This window comes from Pelodiscus sinensis, chromosome 6 (genome assembly GCF_049634645.1).
Source record: "Pelodiscus sinensis isolate JC-2024 chromosome 6, ASM4963464v1, whole genome shotgun sequence".
Classification (NCBI taxonomy): Eukaryota; Metazoa; Chordata; order Testudines; family Trionychidae; genus Pelodiscus; species Pelodiscus sinensis.
In genome coordinates, this window is record NC_134716.1 from 63,671,920 (window position 1) to 63,691,449 (window position 19,530).

At 45.4% G+C, this 19,530-nt stretch overlaps 1 protein-coding gene and 1 pseudogene across 7 annotated transcripts in view; both read right to left on the reverse strand.

The window, feature by feature from the left end:
• Positions 1-19,113, reverse strand: part of FER (FER tyrosine kinase) — a 339,100-nt gene extending 319,987 nt beyond the window's left edge. For 4 of the 7 annotated variants that reach the window (XM_075932044.1, XM_075932041.1, XM_075932040.1 and 1 more), the window contains exon 1: positions 18,990-19,113. The gene's annotated coding sequence lies outside the window, so the exon portion shown is untranslated. Of the gene's footprint in view, positions 1-18,094; positions 18,921-18,989 lie in introns of those variants that run through there. The other 3 variants (XM_075932043.1, XM_075932042.1, XM_075932046.1) reach the window with 2 other exon arrangements.
• LOC112546785 (U1 spliceosomal RNA) lies at positions 3,144-3,297 on the reverse strand (annotated as a pseudogene).
• Positions 19,114-19,530: the final 417 nt, after the last annotated feature.

A 19,530-nucleotide genomic window follows, 5' to 3' on the forward strand; every position in this document is an offset into this window, starting at 1 on the left:
TATACCACTCATCTCAAAGAAACAGCTACCCATCTCATCCTCTGCAAAATAACACTGTTAAAAGCCACACATTTCCTTACTTGATCTTAAGGCTCTCTATTTATAGCTCTGGTGAGTCTTATTCCTTATTTCTGATTTAGGAGAAAGAGTCTCAATTGCTTGCAGTCTTATTGCTTTGTGTTTGATTGAGTCTTCCCAGCTTGCTATTTATTTCACTGGCATACCCAAAGCCTCTTCTGGATCACCCCAAAACCCACTTGTTCTAGGTGCTTTTAGATCTTCTTTGATGCCAGTCTTAGGCTTGCAAAAAGTAAAGCCTCCTAATCTGGATGGTCTTTAACTGGGTCATTGTTCTCCTTGTTCTCTTTGTAAACAACCCCTTTACAGGCTCCTCTGACTTTATGTATTCAGTCAGCAATACACAACTGAACAGAGAAACAGGGTCATACAGAATATTTATAAAAAATAATACAGGCATTTTCCCTATTGGTCACATAAGTGTCCTACACTACCGCCAATACTCATGGAGCAGGATGAGAAGATGACAGTGATGCTTCAAAACAGGCAAGATTTAGTTGTCAATGGTGTTGACGGCATACATAAAACTCAACCTAATCTACTGAAATTACAAAATCTCCAGAGTACACTACAAGAACTAAGGCTGTCTCCATCCTGAAGTTTGTCATTTTTGTGGAAACTTTTGGATTGTTTGAGATCTAAAACCGCACAATCTCTATCTCTTTTATTGTATGCAATAAAGAAAATGGAACATAATGTGCTTGACACTGGAGAAGGAAGTGGAAATTGTGACCTCATAATCCAGTTTGGTTTACTGGGTGAAATTTTGAAAAGAGAAGCTGCATAGCACCTGATAACTGTTTTTTCCAATGGCTTAAGTTCCAGTATTCATTGCACTTACATAGTTGCACCTCTCTGTGTACAGAACTATTATAGCTAGAACAAAATGATATCTACAACCTGGACTGAGGGTGTGAACTCTCTTTTGCCTGCCCTGTAAGGAATTGCTAAACAGCATTTGGATTTGTTGGCCTTGTACACGTCTATCTTCACCATTACATTTGTATTCCTGTGAACTTGGAGAAACAAAAGAGCTGATCAAAGTAAATGTCTCAATTCCAGAGTACAGACACCAGTGAGAGCCACAGAACTGACAAGCACGCCTTGAACAGAAAGGCGCATATCACATCACAAAAGCACCCTCCATGAAAGGTGAAGCCATGGAACTCATTATTTGTGGTGTCAATGGTGTTCTCAGGACATCGCACTCGTTCATGGGTGCTCACTGGTAAATTGTTGCAGATTCCCAAGTTGCAATTGCACCTGCAGAAATCAGGCCCAAATGTGCACAACTAACATAGCTGAGAACACAGCTGGCATCAACATCCCAATTCATCGGCCAAACTCATGGCAGCTCCTCTCAGTGTCATGGACCAACATTAAGCCTGGAGCCAGCAAGTTTAACCTGGCTCAGATCTACTGAGTGGTGGCAGTGGAAGAGGAGAGAAGGGGACCCTGTACCACCACTACTGGGCCAGGTCCCTTAAGTATTTGCGCTCTTGCATAGTCTGGGATCCAATGTCAAATTTATCCTGGCTACCCTAAGAGAAAGGGCAAGGAGGGCTAATATGGGTCATAGAGAGGAAGATCATAAAATCCATTCTCCTAATGAAGCCTCCAGATAACAGGAGAGTAGTAAAAGAAGGAAGGAACAGCAAGGACTCAGGAAAGGGGGTCTCCCTCAAGAGCTGAAGGTCCTGGGAGCAGATGAGTGTACTAGTTTATGTGGGGAAGGTAGCGGCTCCGCTGCTTTTCCAGGTCTCTATTACAATGATAATTAAAGCTTCCTACACTGAATGTTATACTTGTGTTGTACAACACTTTTGCATAACCAGTCTCTTATACAGCACATGTACACAATTACACAACACAGGAGGAGTAAATTCTGGGGAAGGAGACTGGATTATGCTTATTATGTCTCTACTGGACCATAGAATACAAATGTCTTAACTGTTCTACATGTCCAACTAATGCAAAACTACAGTGATATACTACATAGAAATACCCTGGAGCTACCAGCCCCTTCTGGCCTTCTCCACTCCATGCAGAGGGCAGCAAACCCATAAGCATGGCATCTCTCTGACAGAGCCCATCTCTTCCTTCTTTACTCTTCATTATAAAAACAGACCCTACACTATCTAGTTGTCATTATAATTAGGGGTGTTACAATGTGTTTGTGTAATGGTGTAACCATTTGAATTTTTCAGTGGTTACATATTTACATGCCAGGGGGGCAAAGGGCATGCAGACGCAGGAGTTGGTGCTCTAGGGAAGCAGCTTTTAAGACAACTCCCTACTGGCACTGGCTCCCATTTCCCCTCTTCTACCCTCAGCTGTGCGGGAGGCAGACAGCTCCACAGGAACTGGTGCTTGCGGGGAGCTGGCTTTTAAGCCAGCTCCCCGCAAGCACCTACTCCCAACCTCACCCCTCCATGCACTGCTGCCTCCGTGGTTGGCAGCAGTGAGGGAAGGGTGGCAAATGCACTGGGCTTCTGCCTCCCTCCCCAGCTGCCTCTGATAGATGGGTAGCGGGGGATGTGCATGTAACCGTGAGGGTTGACCGATGAACCATGTACTCAGATATTTGCTCATATACCTAATTATAATCAATATGCTTTTTAAAAATTCCTGGAATTTCTTTGACATATGTATCTTCAGTAAAAGATGATGTAACAGTCTTCACTCATGAAACCTTAATCATCTTTATAACTAAATAATTGGGATGGATAGCGGGGAAGGTATTTGGGCTTCAAAGTCAACTATATCATTTATGCCAGATTAGTAGTTACCAGGTTATTCATGCCTAGACTTCAAAGTAACAGAGTAAAAATGACAGACCTTTAGTTGAGGGGACTGGAATATCCTCAATGAAAGAACCTCAGGCACAGGGATATAGAGATAAAGGCAGAGCCTATAATAGATAGTCAATGGGAGATGATGGTTCAAGCATACTAATACTGTTTACTCCACATACCTTGGGTGTTGCCTACCTGTACCTAAATATATTTTTCCATTTGCTCTGGATTTGATTCAATTAAATTTACTAATAAGTTTGAAAACGTCAAAACCTGAATGGCACAGGAGCCACCACAAATTATGCAGTTGAGTTTCCTTCATTTGGGGAAAATTACAGGTCAGCACATCTGCCGTGCAATGGATGAGCCTCACTCTGGGAAAACCACCTTTGTGATCACAGTATCTCCCCTGCCAGATCTGCAGAGTAAATTCTTTTTCCAGCATCTTCTCCTTCACACCAACCTTGGATTATTGCTGCAGTGCTGAGGCAAATGCCAAGTGCTGCAAGCAGTCGGTGCCCTACCCACCGTGCATGGAGAAATAAGTAGGCATCTGCCCCTTATTTTTAACTAAACATATAGCTGACAGGATGGCTTGCACTGAATATCCTGATGCTCTGAAGTCCCTGCTCAGAGAATTGTCTACTTTTCTGTCCATTACAACTTCTGATAAAAATTTACACTAGCAATATATTTAAACGGTGAACGTTTAAAAAAGTATAATGGAATCCTTAATCCTGAATCCTCATCTGTTGCTCAATTTTTTGTCCTTATCTTGGAATCCCATTCTATATCAAATGAAGAGAATTCCTGCTTTTCTAAAGAGGAGAGCTGTCCCCTGGGGACTTCTGATTTACATTTGCTTGGATGAGTTACATAGACTGGATACCAAAGATACTTTATTACTTTCTTTTTCATGGTTTCACATCCATCTCGAGGAAAGACTGTGTGTGATGGCCAGCATTCCTAATCAGGTATTTTACCCTCCACAAGATAAGGCACATTAAACAGTGACTGCTTTAAGGGAAAAATTTTTAAGGCCATACTGAGTCAGACCAGAGGTCCATTTAACCCAGTATCCTGTCTGCCAATAGTGGCCAATACCAGATGCCCCAGAGGGAAGGATCACAAGAGGTAATCCTCACGTGCTCACTCCCATCACCCATCTCCAGAGAAACAGAGGCCAGGGTCACCATTCCTACCCATCCTGGCTAATAGCCATTGATAGACCTAACCTCCATAAATCTACCTAGCTCTTTTTTGAACTCCGTTAAAGTTCTAGACTTCACTGCATCTTCTGGCAAGGAGTTCCACAGGTTGACTGTGCAAACTATATAACTTCATTCAAAGTTAAAATATTGACAGTGTTTTAGTACTAAATTTTTTTTAATGTTTAGCACTATTAAATCCTAGAAGTTTAGCACTACAAAATACTACTTTATTTGCTTTCACTGTCCAAGTGCAGAGAATTTTTTGAAAGAATAACTGTCCTTTTAATTTGAATATAGTCATTTCTGCCCCTAGTATTGTCAAACATGCTGCATTATATAAACTATCTGTTTTTAAGAAATTATTTTCATTAGAAGAGTCAATAAAACGTTTTGTTGGGAACTCCAATACACTGGAAGGAGATCTACAGAAATAAAAACTTATTTTTTATAAAAACTGTGGTTAACACAATATTAGATGTGTTGGTGAACTGGATTTTAACAGCCTCACACATTTATAAGCAGAGATGGTAATGCTGCCTATATTTAAGGTTGCCTAATATTTCCCATTATAAGATTTAGTTTTCATTTGCTTGTAGCTCTGCCAAACTTTAACCAGTTGGGCTGAAGTTTACCATACACAATGTCTGCCTCAGAATACTTATTTATTTCCACTAAAACGATTCAGCCATTACTGAAAAAGAGATTTAAAAATAAACACATTGTTTTGTCCATGTTACAAAACATTTTGACAACCTTTTCTTTGAGAAACTCTAGCTTTGGAGCAGAGATTCGAAATTAGGCAGGGGATGGCCTTTGAGTCAGGCATGTGCTAAGGATGTTAAATTTAGATTAACTAACTAATTGAATAGTTGATGTAATTTGCATTGACTAGTTGATAAGGGTGCCTCTGCCTCTGAAATGTAACAAGAGCCCTGCCAGCCATGGGAGGCACAGTCAGCAGGGGACTCAAGCAGTCTCTCGCCGGCCCCGCACTCCTTGCAGCACTTCTGCTTTTAAAATGTAGCAAGAGCCCTGCTCTCGCTACTTTTCAAAGGCGGAAGCACCACTATTTCCCCATTGTGTCCCTCCCTTCCCCTCCCAGAGATGGTGCTGGGGGATCCAGCTTTTAAGACGGTTCCCCCCAGCACCGGATTCTGCTCCCCTGCTTGCTGACTCTCTCTGATAGAGGTAGCAAGTGTGGGGGGGAGCGGAAGCGACTAATATTGAGTCACTAGTTGACTATCTGATACGCATTTGCTTATCGGATAGTTGACTAGTCGATTACATCCCTAGCGTGTGTCTTTTGTGGTCTCAGGAAATTCTGTCTGAATTTGACCAAGTTGTAAGTAGGACCCTACCAAACTCACAACTATGAAAAATGTGTGTCAGACCGAAATCTGGTCTCACTCTATAAAAAATCTGGTCTTTTGTGGTTTTACCCTGTACTGTACTATACACATTTCATGGGGGAAACCAGCATTTCTCAAATTAGGCTTCCTGACCCAGAAGGCAGTTACAGGGATGTCACAAGTTCATTTTAGGAGGAACTGCAGTACTGCCACCCTTACTTCTGCGCTGCCTTCACAATTGGGCAGCTGCAGCAGAGGGTGTTGGCCAAGCAACCAGCTCTGAAAACAGCACCCCACTAACAGCAACTATGACTTGGGAATTGGACTCCCAGCCAGTTGCCAATGCTTTCCAACTACCCAGCTCTGAAGGCAACAAACTGCCAGCAGCTACAAAAAATTATCCTACACAAAATTAAGTTTTTCAGTATTTAGATTTCAAATGTCAAGGCCAGAAAGCAATATTATGAGCATCTATGATGACTTCCTGTATAACATAAAGCTAATCACCATAACTTTAAGCCATTTCCATGGCACCTATGAACATCTGCTCTCAGGTTCAGCTATCACAAGGCAGTTAGAAATGAGAAAGGTTTGATTCTGTCTTCAGTGTAGGAAAGGAACATTGAAAAACTAATTGGAGACCTCAAAAATACATAGCAAGTGGAGTCAAAGTAAGACGTATCCTGGGAAATAGGCAGTTTGAATAACTTTTTGAATGTCTATCTTAAGAACAGTACAAGCATTGATGCGTATGCTGACACACAGAAAAGTATCCTTTTTATAATTAGTTTTAATATAAAATCCTAAGACAGACCATATTGCATCAGACTTTCTAGCCCGGTAGCCTATCTTCTGATAGTGGTTGCTGCCAGACACTTCACAACAAATGAAAAGAACAGGATAATTAAGCCATCTATCCTGTTATCCAATCCCAGTTTCTGTCAGAGGCTTAGCGATACCTAAAGCATGCAGTTCATCCCTATCTTGGCTAGCAATATATAAAAATAATAGAATTCTCCACAAACTCATCTTTTTTTAACCCAGTTACACATTTGGCTTTCAAATCATTCTGAGACTCAGGAGCTGCAAACAAAGCTGTGAATTCCAGAGGCTGACTGTGGGTGGTGCAAAGCAATAATTCATTTGTTTTAAACCTGCTGTCTATTAATTTTTCTTGGGTGACCTCTGTTACTTCTGTTATGTGCAGAGGTAAGTAACATTTCCTTATTCACTTTTTCCATATAATTCAAAATTTTATACACCTCTACCATCTACGAGAATTGCCTCTCAAGCCTTTTTTTTTAAAAAAGGAAGCATTACCTTAGGTATTCTCCAGCCCTTCTGGTACAGAGGCCGATTTAAGGGGCAGGTTACATGCCAGTTGGTTTGCAACTTAATATCTGAGCTCCTTCAGAACTCCTGGATGAATATCATTTGGTCCTACTGACTTAATATTGTTTAATTTTCCTCTAGGTTTATTTTAATCTTTTAGGTGAAATACAGTGGGCTCATTCTCACACCCTCACTAATTACACTTTTCCTGGGTCATACAAAGCGCGCTCACACTGTCTAGCAACTATTATTGAATATGATGAAAATTCTATGTTGCATCAATATTCCATTTTAAAAATACATTTTAAATGTCAAAGTTTTACAGCAAGCCATTCAAATGTCACGATGTTAATAACTTCTTAATGCAAACTGTCCAACATTACCTACACCTCCTTATGTACAATCATGACAGTCTTATGTGATCATACCATATTGTTTTCTAAAGGACACAGTGCCTCATCAGTACAGAAAATTGATAATGCACAGTCAGAAAGACTGCTGGTCAATATTTTCCTTCATGATTATTGAACCACAATATACATAATTTATCATTCAAATAATAATTACAAAGTGTTCTGGAGGTTTGTATGTTTTAACTCTTTAATTAGAGAAATATTTATGGTGTCTTATTTGAAATGTTCTAAAATCCTGGTCAGAATGGTAATTTGCATTATTAGAGTTCTACAAATCCGCAGGTATGTGCATCCACAAATGTGGATTCTGATATCCACACATCATTTTTGCAATATAGATAGAGATACTAATTTTGTGTCTAGAACTCTGCAAATTTCCGGATATCAATGGCTCATTTTTGTGGATGCAGATACAAATTTTGTATCCTCACAGGGCTGTCTTCATTATCCCCATTTCACGTATATAAAGCTAAAGCCCAGAAAAACTAAGTCTGCAGATATGGCAAAAACAGAACACTGAGTTTCTCTGGGGTGATCTAGAACACCATTCATTCTCTTCTGACAAATCCGTTACAGTAATTATAATATACTAAGGGGCAGTACCCCCTGCTTGCTACACTCGCCAACCCCACTCTGGGAAAGGCAACCCAGGCATTCCCCTCAGCCACCAGGATGGGCAGAGCAGAGGTCGTGCCAGCCCTGGCTCTTTCCCTCCCTCCCCTGGCCCAGGCCATGCCAGCCCTGGCTCTCCCTTCTCCCAGCCCCTATACCACATAAACCCTATCTTTCTTCCTCCCTCCCTACGCACACCTTGCCCCCTCCCACAAATGGGCAACCTAACTAGCAAGGAAACAGCAGCTGCTCCAAATGCTGCTGGGCCACCCCTTTGTGACACCTCAGAGGCTGCAGCAGTGAGTTACACCTGGGCAGCTCAACACTGAGCTCAGGACGCAGCCACTCGGGGCTCAGCGGAGGATGGGGCAGCGGGCAGCCAGGACAAGGGACATCTCACCCTGCGCCCAGTGCTAGCCAGGTTGAAAATAAAATAATTAATGTCTACAAACCTATTTCAACAGCAACATTTACCAACAATCACTGGAATTATCAAAGAAGGAATTTTAATAGGATTTGAACACCTAATTGGTATTGTTTGAAAAATTCAGCCATAGCAATACTGAAATCAGACTAACATCTGAAACAATGTCTCCCCACCTCGCCCCACGCCTTGCACCAGGGAGGCAGCACGGCTCTCACCCCCCAAGTACCGGGGAGGCCAAGACCCCACACCCCCAGCCTCTCATTCACACACCCCTGCATCCCTAGCCCCCTCACTCAAGAGCTCCTGGGAGACAGGAGCCACATGGTCTCCCCACACTCCCAGTCCGCACACACACACTCTCTATCAAGACCCCACATCCCCAGCTCTCTTGCACACCCCATCTGCTGAGAGCCCACACCCTCAGCCCACTCACTCATGCTCCCCAAGTCAAGACCTCACTCACCCAGCTCCCTCACACATACCCTCCACCAAGACCACACACCCCCAACCCACTTCTGCACCCTCACTCCGGCCAGACACCTACCCTCAGAGAGAGGGGAGTTGGCAAGCTAGCAAGCAGGAGGCACAGCCCCCTAGTATATAGTGAATAACATTAATACATGACAGTGAAATTAGATATATGATACTTAAGACTGAGACTAAGGAAACAGTCTCTTTAATGTGTTTCCTGCAGCTCTTTGCAGCATGTGATATTCAAACTCTCTTTGATTTCATTAACAAATCAGGATGCTTTTACTATGTTATTAACCAGCTGCAGAATATTTTGTCAGTCATTTTGCTGTGAGAATAAATGTGTATATAGAGAGAAGAAGAGTAAATGAAACAATGAACTCTGACTACTGTGGCTCTTCTATGTAATGCTGATCACTACTCAAGCACTGAAATCTGAATATCACTGAATTTGACCAACATGCAAAATAAATATTCTTTACTGCAAGGCCCATGTAGGAAAATATTTTTAAAATTTGATTTTGTGACTTAAGAATTATTTTTCTTTGTCCTGCAGATATTCTATTTTCATACCTTTAAAAGAAAACTTTCAAAACCTGGAAACAAAGGGTGAGATGATTTAGAAGAGAGTTTCCATTTCTGATCATAATCAAAGAAAGCAGGGGGAGGACTATGTTCACCTCTAAGTATTTCAACTTCCACTCCTCTCTATCAGACTTGAAATTTTTAGATGTTTTTCTTGATTAAATACATACTGGAAAAAAAAAATCACATGATTGTGCATCTTACTTGTATTAAGTCTCCCTTAGAATTAGTCAGACAGATGCAGGGCAGTTGTAAAAAACAATGTTTTACATAATATTTTTGCATTTCAAAACAGATAGACTATATTTCTAACTGTTTACAGATTATCAAAATTACCTAATCAGCAGCAAAACTGTCAAAGGAAATTTTATTATACTAAGTAATAAATTTAAGATCTAAGTATAAGAAAAATCTGTTTGTATATAATCAGTACTCAACTAATTTGAACTGAATTCACACTGCTTTAGCAGAGCACCAGGAGCACAAAGCAGCAACGAAGCCATTGTAGGTGGCCACAGGTGCCTCATCCCAGTGGAAAGGAATCCACTCAATGCATAGCATATCCTGCTATCACAGTCATCACTAGCGCTTGCCTAAGAGTATATCCAGGATTATTTTGTGCCCTAATGTCCAAAATCTACTCTTACAGCTCCTTGAGCAAGTGGTGCACTCTTGAGCAATCCCAAGGAACGTATTTAGAAAGGGAAACAGAACAAAAGCAATACAGCACATGCAGAGGCTGAGGAAAGCAGAGAGGTGCTTGAAATCTCCCCCTTGCCTCCAACTTTCATTGTTGACTACTGACAGCCCATCTTAACTGGAGTCTTGAAACCAGAATACAACTCATAAACCCAACTGCCTGTTCTGCCTTCTAGCATTTAGACTGGTAGAAAGAAAATGCCCAAATGGTCAAAGAGCCTAATTCTTTCATCTCGTGCTTTTAAATTTAAGCTTTATGCCTATTACAGATGTAATAGTATAGTCCATTAACTGATAAGCAAAAGCTTATAGGTTAATGCTATAGACTACACACATTCCCCCTTCCCCGCCAGTAATTATGTAGTTTGCTCTGGGTCCGAGACCTACCCCCGCTACGGCTTTACATTTAAAGTGTATTAGAAGCCAGCTGGGCACGCAGCTCAGCTTGACTCTCACAGGCTCCAGGAGCTCAGATCCCCCTCCAGACAGGGGCTGCTGCCACCCTGCTCTGCTGCTTCTGTATGAGAGACAAGAGCATGGGGCGACAGGCAGCTGGTCTTTAAGCTGGCTCCCCTCACAAACTAGTTCCCGCCTGGCACCCCACACTGCTGCCTCTGATACAGCAGCAGCACACAGTAGCAGGGGGTTTCTCAGGAGTGGGGCAAACCTCATCCCCTGGGGACTATAGAACAGTCAACTTACAGATAAGAATTCATGAGGTTAATCGACTATTCAGTAAACCGATATTTAACATCCCTAATGCAGATAGCAAATTAGAATGACAATAACACTAAAAGCTTACTTCTTCAAAATCCTTTCTATAAATTGCATGCTGTAACTCCAGCCCTGAGCTTCAACAGTTTCAACAGCAGCTGAATCAGGACGCTTGGGGCAGAGCAGCTAGGGTGCTGCCAGGTTGGTCCAGTAGCGCTGAGGAGCGGCACTGCGGGACCAACCCAGCAGCACTCCAGCTCCTCTGCCCCAGGCGTCTCCGATTCAGCCGCTGCTGGTCAGTTTCACCAGCGGCTGAATCTGGACGCCTGGGACAGAGCAGCTGGGGCGCTGCCAGGTTGGTCCCGCCGCCCACGTCATCCACGGCGAGAAAAGCCGCTCCGTGTCTCCCTGGTCTGCTGGGGGGGGGGGGGGGGCGCTAGCTTCGCGTCTCCCTCGTCTGCTGGGGGGAAGCCCCCCCGCGCCGCCGGAAGCGGCGACAGTGGGGGAGGCACCCCGCACTAGCTGCGCCCCAGCGTCGGCATTTCCATTCAGGCGGCGCTGAGGGAGCCCGGCGCGCCCGGTGCATTGTGGTAAGAGGGAGACCGGGGGGGGGCAGGCGGGGAGATTTAAAGGGGAATCCGCCTCCGCCGTTAAACACCCGGCCCTGCGCCGGGCTGCGGCCTCCGGGAACGCCGCACTAGCTACGCCCCCCTTCCCTCTCCCCGTTCGTAACTAGGGATCCAACGTAAGTCGGATTGATGTAACCCGGGGACTTCCTGTATTAATATTCACCCAAAAGAAATCTGAGCCAACTTTAAAAACAAAACAATTTTATATCTAATATATTTAATCTTCAAAAACTAAATAATTTGCAACAGCACATTGTGATCATATAAATCTGTACCTCAGACACTAATCGTATATTTAAATATAAACTATTTTAAATTTTCTTGCTGCTTCAAAAGTATCCTGTCTGTGTACACATTTTTGCATGTGTGGAAGAACACGAGTGTTATATTATGATTTGAAATGAACATTCAGCTGGGTTGTTTTTAATTCTCTCTTCCATTTGTAAGAAAACTAATTACAACACAGTTTGCATACAACCCTAAGTAAGTACAACAGAACATAATAAAAGGAGCTTTTAAATAAAATTTAACATTTAGTAGAAAGAACAGCATACACTCACTTCAGAGGGAAGCACACTACCCAAACTCTCTCCTTCTCCCACCCACCCCCATTCATCAAAGGAAACCCCTTCCCCACACACTAACAGAATCTTTCCTGTAAGCAGATGACCTCAACAGCTAGGTTAGCTTTTTGAATTAATCAAGGAGCCTGTTTCTCCCTACCCCCAGCATGAATAGGCAATATAGCTTACTTCTTCAACCTATTGGTTCCCAGTTCAAAAAAGGGGAGGGGAAATGAAGGAGGCTTTACACGCTCCCCCGCCCCCAGGCCCTAACTGGCCTAGGGGCATGAGTGTGTGGGGGCAAAGGCACTCCCTCACCCCCATACCAATCCTTGTCTGGCGGTGGGGAACCCAAAAATATATCGGCCCCACCCCTTCCGCACGATGCCCTGCCCCTTCCTGTACAGCCCAGGGCCACTTCAAAAATTTCCGAAGTGGCTCCCAGCACAAAATTATTACCCATCCCTGATCTAATGTAAGACTTGCCCTGTCTCAACCCACCTCCCACTAGGCAGTAGCACAGAGCCAAGGGCAGGAGACGAAGGAGGACAGGTGGGACCCAGTGCTCAGAGGAAGCCAGCTTAAAAGTCGGTTTCCCCTGAACACTGACTCCTGCCTACCCTGCCTCACTGCACTGCTGCCTCTGTGGGAGGCAGCAGGGTGGGGGCATGCGGCTCCATGGGAGCCAGCACATACGGAGAACTGGCTTAAAAGCCAGCTTCCCGTGTGTACCAGCTCCTGCCTGCCCCCTTCAGCCCTCATGCTGCTGCCTCTAGCAGCTTGTAAGCCAGCTTCCCCCCCTGCCCGAGCTCAGAGCACCAGCTGCTGCCTGCCCTGTTATTTATGTGGGAAGCAGTAGGTGTTGGGGATGGTAGGCGGTTCCTGCCTCTCCCCTCTCCTTAATACAGAGGCAGCAAGAGGGAAAGGGTGTGCCTATAGTGGTTAGGATTAACCAATGAGCCCAGGCTTATCGGTTAATCATGTGAACAACTACACACTAACATCGCTAATATGAGGATTAAAGCACAAAGATCTGCCTTCAAAGACATAATCAAGGCATGGTCAAGTTCTACCTGTAATTTAGATGTGATCTAAACATTCAGGAAAAATTATAAGTTGGGGGGAGGAAGAAATGTTGGTGTTGTCATGGTCACTATTTATTAGATCATCTCACACACCACAAAAACATCATTAGCTCCAGTGTTCACATATGAATAAAGATAAGCAGATTACACAGCAGATAAAGGACTTATGTCCAGAGAGAAAATGTTAGTCTCTCAAAAAATCATTAGTATGAAGGTACATTAAAGTCAGGAACAAATCACTATAAGTAGATAAGAAACAGAAGGATCAGTTGAGCTGGATAGAAATAGAGTGGTACCCTCACAATATACACTCCAGCAAGAGACAATATATACAGTAATTCCTCATTCAACACTATCGATGTTTCAGAAAATGATTGTGTTAAGTGAAAACATGTTATGTGGGGTCAATTTTCCAATTGAAAATAATGGAAAAGTTGGGGGTTGCGTTTCAAGCGGTTGTGTCTGTTGGGACTGGGACACAAGGCTGGGGGAGAAAGGGTTACAGCAGGGAGGGGAGGTGTTTGGCTCTGGGGAAGGGAAGGGAAGGGAAGGAAGGGAAAGAGAGGAGAGTGGAGTGGAGGTGGATTGGGTTGGGAGTATGCCCCTGTGACTGGTCTGCCGGGACCCGCACTGTGTCCAACGACGGGGGGTCGCCGGGGAACAGCATGGCAAACCTTCCGCCGCTTTGCAGGGACGCAGGGGAAGCCCCACGTAGCTGCTGGCGATGGGCCAGCTGGGGAAACCTAGCCACCGGCCTGCAAGCGGGGGTGGAGGAAAGGGGGTAAGGCATCCAGCGAGGGGGAGTCAGCAGGGAACGGCATGGTGAGCGGCGAACCCTCCACCGCTTTGCAGAGAGGCGGGGGAAGCCTCGCGCAGCCGCCAGCAATGAGCCGGCTGGGGAAATCGTGTTATTCCAGGGTCAGTCGTGTAATTCAAAAAACGTTCCCTAAAAAAAATTTGTGCTATCGCAAAAACGTGTTAAGCTGGCACGTGTTAAATGAGGAATTGCTGTATAAGCAAAGGACAGAATTGGTATTGGAACAAGTACACCCCCCCTAGCATTCTCAATCTAGCAGCTGTCATTACCATTGACCTACCCTTCCTTTCTTTACCATTCATCCTTTAGAAGTTAGAACTGCTTTCTTTTTCTTAAAGGGATCATGGATCCTGATATTTGTAGGAGAGAACTTCCTTTAGTAATATAGGGGTTGTCATGATATGAGAAAGTCTGACAGCCAGCCTATTTAAATCCTCCAAAGATAAATCAAATGCTAGGTAAATGGTTAATTGGTTTTTGTTCTATGTTCTTTATTATTTATCTTACTGAAGAAAAAAGTACATAACCTGGAAACTTCAAACAGTGCAGTTAGCCAGTCTAAAAAACTTCACACATTTAATACTTATACTCTCTTCCCCTTCTCTTTTAATAACTGTTACAACCACGATCTACTTCTTGTTTTAGACTATAAATTTTTCAAGGCATGAACCCTGAGTATCTAAATTTGTACAGCATATTTTCCTAATAGATTCTGCAATCCTGATTGCAATCTCCAGGCACTAGAATAAGACAAATAAAAGATGTAGGACCGAATGAGATCAGAGTTTTGCAAACAGTGAAACAAGAAATAGAAAATAATTTTGTACATGAATTACCTATAACCTTGTACACAATCCTTGGTTTGTTATTATGTATATACATATTTAATTTAGATTAAACAAAAGTATTACTTATTTAATTATTCACCTCTTAAAAGTACGATACTTAATAAAGTTTCATGAACTTTCTGCTTTAAAATATTCAGATTTGTAGTTTACAACAAATCTAGTTCTAAACACTATATTTGCCAAACTTTGTCAGTAGCTTTATTAATCTATTTTATGTAGAAATAGTTTCTCAGCCTTTGCTCTCAAGACTTTCACCACAATGCATTTTATTGTATTTTAACAAATTGAAGCTGACAACATCTAGCACTTTTCATGTAGGTTTGTGATGCAAAGTGGAAAACGGAGAATGCACCTAATCTGGCTAGTTTCTGAACCCATCAAACCCTCCTATCGGAACAAAGAACAAATTCAGCCACTCACTATGCCAACAAAAATCCAGGTAACAGCACATCTGGGAGCAAGAGTAACAACTCAGCTACAACATGTGGATTTTGCTAATTTGAGGCCCTAAATTCCAAGTTTGATAATCAAAATAGACATGGCTCGCTGAACCACGGCGAGTCCCGCTCGCCAGCTGCACTATCTGGCAATGCGCAGATCGCCCAAACCCGGCTCTTCCGGGTTACAATCTACTCCATGGGCGACTAGATTGTATTATTTGTCGAGCCCTGAAAATAGAACATAAGAGCATAAGAATGGCCATACTGGGCCAGATAAAAGGTCCATTTAGCCCAGTATCCTGTCTGCCTACAGTGGCCAATACCAGGTGCCCCAGAGAGAGTGAACCAAACAGGAAATGATCAAGCCATCTCTCTCCTGCCATCCAGCTCCATCCTCTGACAAACAGAGGCTAGGGACACCATTCCTTACCCATCCTGGCTAATAGCCATTAATGGACTTAACCTCCATGAATGAACCTCCTAGTTCTCTTTTTAAACCTGTTTTAATCTTAACCTTCACAACCTCCTCAGGCAAGGAGTTTCATAGGTTGACTGTGCACTGTATGAAGAACTTCCTTTTATGTGTTTTAAACCTGCTGCCCATTAATTTCATTTGGTGGCCCCTAGTTCTTATATTATGGGAACAAGTAAATAACTTTCTTTATTCACTTTCTCCACATCATTCACGATTTCATATATCTCTATTAAATCACCCCTTAGTCTATTTCCCAAGCTGAAAAGTCCTAGGGTATGTCTACACTACAAAGTTAATTCGAACTAACAGACGTTAGATCGAATTAACTTTGATAGGAGCTACACTTACAAACCGCTAGTTCGAACTTAATTCGAACTAGCGGAGCACTTAATTCGAACTAGGTAAACCTCATTCTACGAGGACTAACGCCTAGTTCGAATTAAGCAGCTCGAATTAAGGGCTGTGTAGCCACTTAATTCGAACTAGTGGGAGACTAGCCCTCCCCAGCTTTCCCTGGTGCCCACTCTGGGCACTACCAGAGAAACTCGTCTGCCCCTCTCCCGGCCCCGGAGCCCTTAAAGGGGCACGGTCTGGCTACGGTGCCCGTGCCAGATGCAAGCCTGCCAGCACCCAGCCAGCAGACCCTGCACCTGGCATGGCACGAACCAGCTACCTGCTGCCACCGAGCCCTCTGCCTCTTCACGGGACCAGGCTGGCAGCTCCCGGGAGCTTGCCCGGGTCCGCAAGAGGCAGGCACCCACCTGGTCTAGTGCAGAGATTGTGGACCTCATCCGCAATAGGCACAGGAAAGTGGCCGTCTAGGGCAGAATAGCTGCCAGCCTGGCCACCCAGGATCAGGTTTGCATGAAAATCAAGGTGGTCCAGTGAGACCCCCGACCCTGAGCCCTGAGCTTAGAATGGCCGTACTGGGTCAGAGCAAAGGTCCATCTAGCCCAGTAGCCTGTCTGCCGACAGCGGCCAGCACTAGGAACCCTGGAGGAGATGGACCGAAGACAATGACCAAGCCATTTGTCTCATGCCATCCATCTCCAGTCTTCCACAAACAGAGGCCAGGGACACCATTTCTACCCCCTGGCTAATAGCACTCCATGGACCCAACCTCCATGACTTTATCTCACTTCTCTTTAAATTCTGTTATAGTTCTAGCCTTCACAGCCTCCTGCAGTAAGGAGTTCCACAGGTTTACTATTTGCTTTGTGAAGAACTTTCGCTTATTAGTTTGAAGCCTGCTACCCATTCATTTCATTTGGTGTCCTCTAGTCTTTCTATTATGGGAACTAATGAAGAACTTTTCTTTATGCACCCTTTCCACACCACTCATGCTTTTATAGACCTCTATCATATCCCCCCTCAGTCTCCTCTTTTCTAAGCTGAAAAGTCCCAGTTTCTTTAGCCTCTCTTCATATGGGACCTGTTCCAAACCCCTGATCATTTTAGTTGCCCTCCCCTCTCCCACCCTCTCTCTTCCCCTCTCCCACCTCCTTTTCCCAGTCTCCCCGAGTTCTGTTCAATAAAGAGAGTTTCTATTTTTGAACACACGTGTCCTTTATTTTGTACATCAGGAAGGGGGGCTAGGGAGGGGTAAGTGGAAGGAGGTGAGGGAGGAATGGGGTACAAGCCCCCGATGGAGAGGACTGGGGTGGCTCTGCAGGCTCCTCAGAGTGGAAGCTCTCCTGCAGCCCCCCGCTTGACCCTCCTCCCTGGATGGCAGCCTGCGGCAAGTGCAGCTGGGCTGATGGCCGAGTGCTGTGATGTGCCGAGCGTGGGTACTCAGGGCACTCCAAGCCAGGACTGCTTTGCTGTCCCTCATCGAGTTAGACAAGCAAGCGGGGAACCCCTGAGAACTGTCTGTCCAGGGTGGGGGTTGGGTCCCTTTAAGCACAGCCCTCGGCTAGCCTGAGACATTCCTGAGTCCTAACCTGATGCCCTGCCGGCACTGCTTCCGGCCATCCTTAACCCTGGTTCAGGGTCCACTCAATGTGGACATGCTAGTTCGAATTGGCAAAATGCTAATTCGAACTAGTTTTAAGGTCTAGATGCAGTAGTTCGAATTAGCTTAGTTCAAATTAACTAATTCAAATTAAGTTAGTTCGAATTAGTGCTGTAGTGTATACATACCCCTTGTGTCTTTCATCTCTCCTCATATGGGAACCATTCCAAACCCCTAATCATTTTAGTTGTCCTTCTCTGAACCTGTTTTAATGCCAGTGTATCTTTTTTGAGATGAGAAGGCCATACCTATACACAGTACTCAAGATGTGGGCGTACCATGGATTTATATCAAGGCAATAAGATATTCTCTGTCTTATTCTCTATCCCTTTTTAATGATTCATAACATCCCGTTTGCTTTTTTGACTGCCGCTGCACACTGGCCTCTGCACACTATGTGGACATTTTCAGAAAACTATCCAAAATGACTCCAAGATCTCTTTCCTGATTAGTTGTAGATAAATTAGCTCCCATCATAGTGTTTGTATAGTTAGAGTTATTTTTTCCAACAGAATAAGTGTACAAGTGAAAAATGTGTACCTTGAGGCATCAAAACCCAACAGCATCCCACCAATTTTTAAGTGGTCCTCTGAAGTTTATGGTTAGGAGCAGCTAAATTTGTGCTCTATTTTGATAGTAGCAGTTTGGAGCCCAAGATAAAAAAAATAAGTAGGGTCCAGCTTTTCCCTTGCAAAGCACTTTCTGGAGCCCATTCATGCTTATCCTGGCCCTATCAGAATCTTATGCTTATTGCTACCATTTATTAAAACAATTCCGAAAACTAATTACAAAAGAAGTCCCATTGTGCTAGGGCCTGGCTCTGCACACCCACAGAGCCCCTACTCCTTGTGACAAAGGGCACAGCCTGACCGGCCGAGGTGCAGCAACCTAGCAGAAGGAACACAACGAGAGGACAGCAAAGGGCACAGGAGCGCCACATCTAGGTGTGCGTGGGGGGATCGCGAGGCAGCGAGGAGCTGCGGAGGGAAGCGCCGAGGCGCGGGCTGGAGCAAAGCCCCAAGCACGCCAGGAGCCCACCCTCGGCCAGCGCGCAGCGACGCCCGCACCCTCCCGCCGCAGCTCAGGGGTGGGGGCGACACTGATGAAGCCGGAGAGGGCGGGGCGCCCCGCGCGCCTGGAGCCGGGAGCAGCCGGGCGGGGTGTCGCTCGCTGGACTCGGGCTGACAAGCGACACCGGGGGCAGGCGGGCGCCCTACGAGGCAGCGGAGCCGGCTGCCCCCGCCCTGCCCAGCTGCAAGTAACTCAGCGAGCTGGGCCTAGCCGCCCCCCGCCCTGCCCCGCAGCAGCCTCCCAGCCGCGGCCTCGGCGGGGACAGAAGCCGCCTCTGCTGTCCCCGCGCCGGCCCGCTGCCCGCCCGGGCCCCGCTGCCGGGCCACGGGACCGCTGCACCGCGCCGCGCGCGGCACCTACCTACCTGACAAGCCGAGCCGCTCCACCACAAAGTGACGTCACAGCCCCGCCAGCGTCCCGTGAGTGTTGCCAACCAATCAGCGCGGAACTCTCGCCACCCGACAGCCAATCCACATGGACCCCGCCCCCGCGTAACACTCTCGTTCCAGCAACCAATTCCGGAGAGCGGAATGATCTACAGTTCCCGCCTCTGCTCCTAAAATGAAGCCAGGCGATTGGCAGAGGAGACTCATGGGCGGGGCACTGGAAGACGTGGGGAGGGCGTGGCTCCCTTTTTTTTGCGCTGCCTGCTGTAAACGCTGATCATCCCTGCCGGGCCTAGGGGTTAGTTCGCGGTGGGGATCTGGGTTCTAGTCCCGCCCTGCGCGATTATGCGCTTGAGCCCGGCTTTGGCTCTCCCCCGCCGGCCGGGCAATGCGGGCGGATGCTGTTATGGCTGGTGGGACCGAGTTGCTTTGTGGGGTGTCCCCCTGGAAGTGTTTCCCAGCAGGAGCAGTGTCTAGGTGCCCTTAGGCGAGCAGCTGCCTCTCCAGGTGTCTCGGGCC